The 6,011-nt window shown below is 39.8% G+C and overlaps 1 protein-coding gene across 2 annotated transcripts in view; it reads right to left on the reverse strand.

The window, feature by feature from the left end:
* Nucleotides 1–4,394, reverse strand: part of HIVEP1 (HIVEP zinc finger 1) — a 158,830-nt gene extending 154,436 nt beyond the window's left edge. The window contains exon 1 of one of the 2 annotated variants that reach the window (XM_006141185.2): nucleotides 4,380–4,394. The gene's annotated coding sequence lies outside the window, so the exon portion shown is untranslated. Of the gene's footprint in view, nucleotides 1–2,268; nucleotides 2,515–4,379 lie in introns of those variants that run through there. The other variant, XM_006141183.2, reaches the window with a different exon arrangement.
* Between the last annotated feature and the right edge of the window lie 1,617 nt (nucleotides 4,395–6,011).

A 6,011-nucleotide genomic window follows, 5' to 3' on the forward strand; every position in this document is an offset into this window, starting at 1 on the left:
TATATATATATGAAAAATATGTGTATGCACACACACACACACACACACACACACACACTCTATACCTATGTTCACATCTATAAAGTGAAGATACCCTTCTTGGCATATTCCTATTTTAATGCGGGCTACACCCCTATGAGATGTGAATACCAGCAGGTGGGTACACTAGGTGTGTGTACCAGGCTACAAGACAGGACATGACACAATGCTAAAGCATTGTAAGTTTCCTTTCCAAGTCATTGATGGGCCAGTCACATGGTACAGTGTTTAAGGGAGTCAGATCTCCCATGGCCAGCCATGTAGTTCAAGTCCTATACCCACTAGTTTGAAAAACATGCCAGGCACATGTGTGTCTATGCCCACAATCCTGACGGATGGAGAAAAGGAGAAGGGATTGGTGCATGACTATACTCCACTGGGGGCCCCATTTTCCTTCTTTTTCTGTTTCTGACGAGCACACATGTTTTGGCAAAACTAAAAAGGAACAAACGTAAAACACAAAACTAAACTAAGTCATTGATTTTAAGTGAACTTTCCTTCCTGTTCTTAAACTGCAAACCTCACATCTCCACCCCCACCAGCTGTGCAAGTGCCTGGTTTTGCAAACACAGCTTAACTCCCCTCGTCAGCCTCTTACACTAACCTGTTTCCCTAAACCCTGCTAGATTCAAACTCCCCAGCTTCCCACTCTAAAAATTGACATTGAACTCTAAGAAATGTTCTCCTAATGCTCTCTCTTTGAATCAGGTTTTGGAACTGAATTACTTCTGGTAAAATAACTTGTATTGTTTCATCTGTTTGTAAAATCCCATGATTCAATGTATGATTTTGAATTTATTGGCATCTTCTTTACATAGTGGTTCCGATTGTGCTAAATTGCCTATAGTGGGTATCCCTAAAAGAACCCAAGAACCTAGAATCGAAGTCCAACTTGGGAAAAATCAGAGAAAGAGCAATAGAGAGGTAGGCAGGTGGTGTGGTGATTAAGGGCACTAGACACCCACGTGGCCAACAGTGGTTTGAATCCCGGACCTGGAGGCTTGCTTTCTCACTTTCCATTTCTCTCTCTCTCTCTCTGGTCAAATTAAAAATAATGATAGCAAATGAAATTAAGTGAATAAATTCTTCTTTAAAAAAAAGAATAGAAAGACCAATAGAAAGAGTGGACTTACAGAAGCTAAGGAGAATGAAAGTAATATTAATTCCCAAGGAAGAGAGAAAAGCCAAAGTGGAAGGCAAAAGTAAATCACTGGAAACGGGGCACTGATCACTCCTGGTACACTTTTGTGTGTTTTGAAGGCTTTTCCCATTTCTGCAAGAGGAGGCGGAGCTTGATTGATAGTACATGATCAGAAATAGAACAAAGGTTTTAATCAGGCATCTAAATAAGGCTCTATAAAGTGAATATGTGTATGTCTGTTGCAGAGCATATCAGCTAGCCAGATGGCTGTCTAACCTAAAGTCCGTGTAGATATTATTTGTAAGATGTTTTTGCTATTAATGGATTACGCACATGAGGCCTGGTAATTATAAAAAATATTGATGCAAGCAGAAAATCTTGGCACGGTTGCGGCATGTGGTGCTCAGAGCAGGAGTAACAGGACACACACATTGGTCTTCTGCTCGCTACTCATGCAACTGTCATTCCCAACTGTTGTGGAACCTTCTGGTTGCAAAATTCCATCCCTCGCATAGTAACAAGAGAGTCAAAACAGTCCCTCCCTCTTGAGAGCAGATCACACAATCGTTTCGTAACCATGTTCTCAGAACGTTCCATAGTCCGCCCTTGGGAACAAAATAAAGTGATTTCTAAAAGGTAAATCAGACATTCTCTCACCACCAGCTTTTCTTCTTCTTCTTTTTTTTTTTCATATATTATTCGAAAAAGCAGAGTTTTCTATTATCTAGGTTTGATTTGGGGGAGGAGAATGGCTAGTTTATGAATTTTCTTCAAAAACAGTGACTCAATAAACTATCTTTTGGGGGATTTGTTCTGAGCCATGGAGGATCTTGTAACCATTTTGATACAATGAAAACAAATTCACACAATTTCTTTCATTCAAATCTCTAACGAGATTACTTACTGACAAGAAATTCCCTGTTTTCTCAAGGAAAAAAGAAAGACTTGTCTCAAAGCAATTATTATTCAAAAAAGGTTCCACACACAAGTTATTTTATGACAATGGTCTATGACTTCCAGTCTCAAAAGGCCACTTTGCCCTTCTGCAATACATTGCAATAAAATATTTTATTTGTATCTGTACTCACACATTCAAAGTAGATGTCAGAGTACAACTGGGTGGTCCTTCAATGAGAAATTCTGCTGCAAAAATTTTAGCGACTTGAAGAGTTGAATAGTATGAATTTTTTTCTTGTTACTAAAATTTTCTGGAAACTTGCTTGATTTTGTTTTCCCTGGTAATCTAAATATATGGCACTATCGAGACACCTTCCTGCAGTATTGATCAGTGAGTAGCAGAGTGGGAGGCTGCACACCAGCGAATATCGCCTTTAGGTTTCCGTTTCTCAGCAAACAATTACACAATGCCAAAGGCCATGATTGGCTCCCCTTCAAAACCTCACCTTCAAAACCATACTCTGATTGGGCACTAGAATCCCTCATATTTGCATATTCGACACCTCATGATTGGTCCACAAAAGCAACCAATCATAACCCACCTTTTACAATCCTTCATTTAACCAATCACCACCCACCAACATGTATATAACCACGATCCCTGGTCCACAATCTCCAGAGGACCCTGAAGAGTTGTGACATTGCGCCATTCATCCCATCTCTCACTCCTTCCCTCAGGAGACCTGTTCGACTGTCCTGCATGTCGGGACACCTGCAGTATTGATCAGTGAGTAGTTACTTCTGGTAAAATAACTTGTATTGTTTCATCTGTTTGTAAAATCCCATGATTCAATGTATGATTTTGAATTTATTGGCATCTTCTTTACATAGTGGTTCCGATTGTGCTAAATTGCCTATAGTGGGTATCCCTAAAAGAACCCAAGAACCTAGAATCGAAGTCCAACTTGGGAAAAATCAGAGAAAGAGCAATAGAGAGGTAGGCAGGTGGTGTGGTGATTAAGGGCACTAGACACCCACGTGGCCAACAGTGGTTTGAATCCCGGACCTGGAGGCTTGCTTTCTCACTTTCCATTTCTCTCTCTCTCTCTCTGGTCAAATTAAAAATAATGATAGCAAATGAAATTAAGTGAATAAATTCTTCTTTAAAAAAAAGAATAGAAAGACCAATAGAAAGAGTGGACTTACAGAAGCTAAGGAGAATGAAAGTAATATTAATTCCCAAGGAAGAGAGAAAAGCCAAAGTGGAAGGCAAAAGTAAATCACTGGAAACGGGGCACTGATCACTCCTGGTACACTTTTGTGTGTTTTGAAGGCTTTTCCCATTTCTGCAAGAGGAGGCGGAGCTTGATTGATAGTACATGATCAGAAATAGAACAAAGGTTTTAATCAGGCATCTAAATAAGGCTCTATAAAGTGAATATGTGTATGTCTGTTGCAGAGCATATCAGCTAGCCAGATGGCTGTCTAACCTAAAGTCCGTGTAGATATTATTTGTAAGATGTTTTTGCTATTAATGGATTACGCACATGAGGCCTGGTAATTATAAAAAATATTGATGCAAGCAGAAAATCTTGGCACGGTTGCGGCATGTGGTGCTCAGAGCAGGAGTAACAGGACACACACATTGGTCTTCTGCTCGCTACTCATGCAACTGTCATTCCCAACTGTTGTGGAACCTTCTGGTTGCAAAATTCCATCCCTCGCATAGTAACAAGAGAGTCAAAACAGTCCCTCCCTCTTGAGAGCAGATCACACAATCGTTTCGTAACCATGTTCTCAGAACGTTCCATAGTCCGCCCTTGGGAACAAAATAAAGTGATTTCTAAAAGGTAAATCAGACATTCTCTCACCACCAGCTTTTCTTCTTCTTCTTTTTTTTTTTCATATATTATTCGAAAAAGCAGAGTTTTCTATTATCTAGGTTTGATTTGGGGGAGGAGAATGGCTAGTTTATGAATTTTCTTCAAAAACAGTGACTCAATAAACTATCTTTTGGGGGATTTGTTCTGAGCCATGGAGGATCTTGTAACCATTTTGATACAATGAAAACAAATTCACACAATTTCTTTCATTCAAATCTCTAACGAGATTACTTACTGACAAGAAATTCCCTGTTTTCTCAAGGAAAAAAGAAAGACTTGTCTCAAAGCAATTATTATTCAAAAAAGGTTCCACACACAAGTTATTTTATGACAATGGTCTATGACTTCCAGTCTCAAAAGGCCACTTTGCCCTTCTGCAATACATTGCAATAAAATATTTTATTTGTATCTGTACTCACACATTCAAAGTAGATGTCAGAGTACAACTGGGTGGTCCTTCAATGAGAAATTCTGCTGCAAAAATTTTAGCGACTTGAAGAGTTGAATAGTATGAATTTTTTTCTTGTTACTAAAATTTTCTGGAAACTTGCTTGATTTTGTTTTCCCTGGTAATCTAAATATATGGCACTATCGAGACACCTTCCTGCAGTATTGATCAGTGAGTAGCAGAGTGGGAGGCTGCACACCAGCGAATATCGCCTTTAGGTTTCCGTTTCTCAGCAAACAATTACACAATGCCAAAGGCCATGATTGGCTCCCCTTCAAAACCTCACCTTCAAAACCATACTCTGATTGGGCACTAGAATCCCTCATATTTGCATATTCGACACCTCATGATTGGTCCACAAAAGCAACCAATCATAACCCACCTTTTACAATCCTTCATTTAACCAATCACCACCCACCAACATGTATATAACCACGATCCCTGGTCCACAATCTCCAGAGGACCCTGAAGAGTTGTGACATTGCGCCATTCATCCCATCTCTCACTCCTTCCCTCAGGAGACCTGTTCGACTGTCCTGCATGTCGGGACACCTGCAGTATTGATCAGTGAGTAGCAGATGAGTCAATGGACTTGTTCTGTGGGGTTAAACTGAAGGTCTTAACATGGCCAAAAAAACTCAGATACATGACTAATTATCACCTAAGATTAATATGCTAAAATCCTGAAGAACATTTTACAGTGTTGTCATCTGTAAAATAGGGTGAAGATGATAACCTACCTCCCACGAACCTCAACACCTCCTTGGGTCTTAGCTCCTCCCGTAAAGCGATTGTGGTGCACTAGCTCACTCAAGTCCATTCTTGGTTAAAGAAGGAGGGCCAGATGGTGTTGTAGTGCTCAAACCTGATGCTCGGGCAGCACTCCCACATGGGAAGTTTACTGATTCAAGTCCAGACACCTCCTGAGTATGCCAGACACCTGCTACCTGGGATCTGGTGCTGGCAGGAAGCCGGGGCTGGGTAGCGGTGTCAAGACCCTGATAGGGGTGTGTTTTGTCCCTCTCTTTGTCTCTCTAGCTCATGAAAGAAAAAGAAACATTAAAAAGAATCTACAGTTCTATTGGCTCTACTTCAAAGATTGGTGAATTTTCTAATTGGTACTTTATGCTAATATAAAAAGTAAATCATAGACTTAAGAAAAGCTTGTTTTTGCTGTTCTCCAACCTCCCTTTTTCCCTATCCCTGGATGCAAGTTTTTTCAACTCTTTCAACCAATTCTTTAATATTTCCATTTGCATCTTTAAATAACATAAGTAGAAATGTTTTCAAAAAGTTCATGGAACATGCACATCCTGAAAAAAATGATGCATGGATTTAAAAATTCTTTTGAAGCAAAATAAACTTGTATTTTAATTCCATTTTGTGTGTGTGACCTTTCGAAGTCTCTTATAGGGCTACTTTTTTTATATTATCTGTTGATGTCTCACTCTGAACCATGAGGTTTTGTCCCCTTTTGTTGTCTGGCATACATAGTCACCTTGCCTATCCTCGACCTGCTCACGTGATTATAGTTTGGCGTGAGTCATCAGTCAATGTTTACAGGTGCATTATCACCATGGCTGTGTATGTTGTTGTGAATATG

This window comes from Tupaia chinensis, unplaced genomic scaffold (genome assembly GCF_000334495.1).
Source record: "Tupaia chinensis unplaced genomic scaffold, TupChi_1.0 Scaffold000048_1, whole genome shotgun sequence".
NCBI lineage: Eukaryota > Metazoa > Chordata > Mammalia > Scandentia > Tupaiidae > Tupaia > Tupaia belangeri.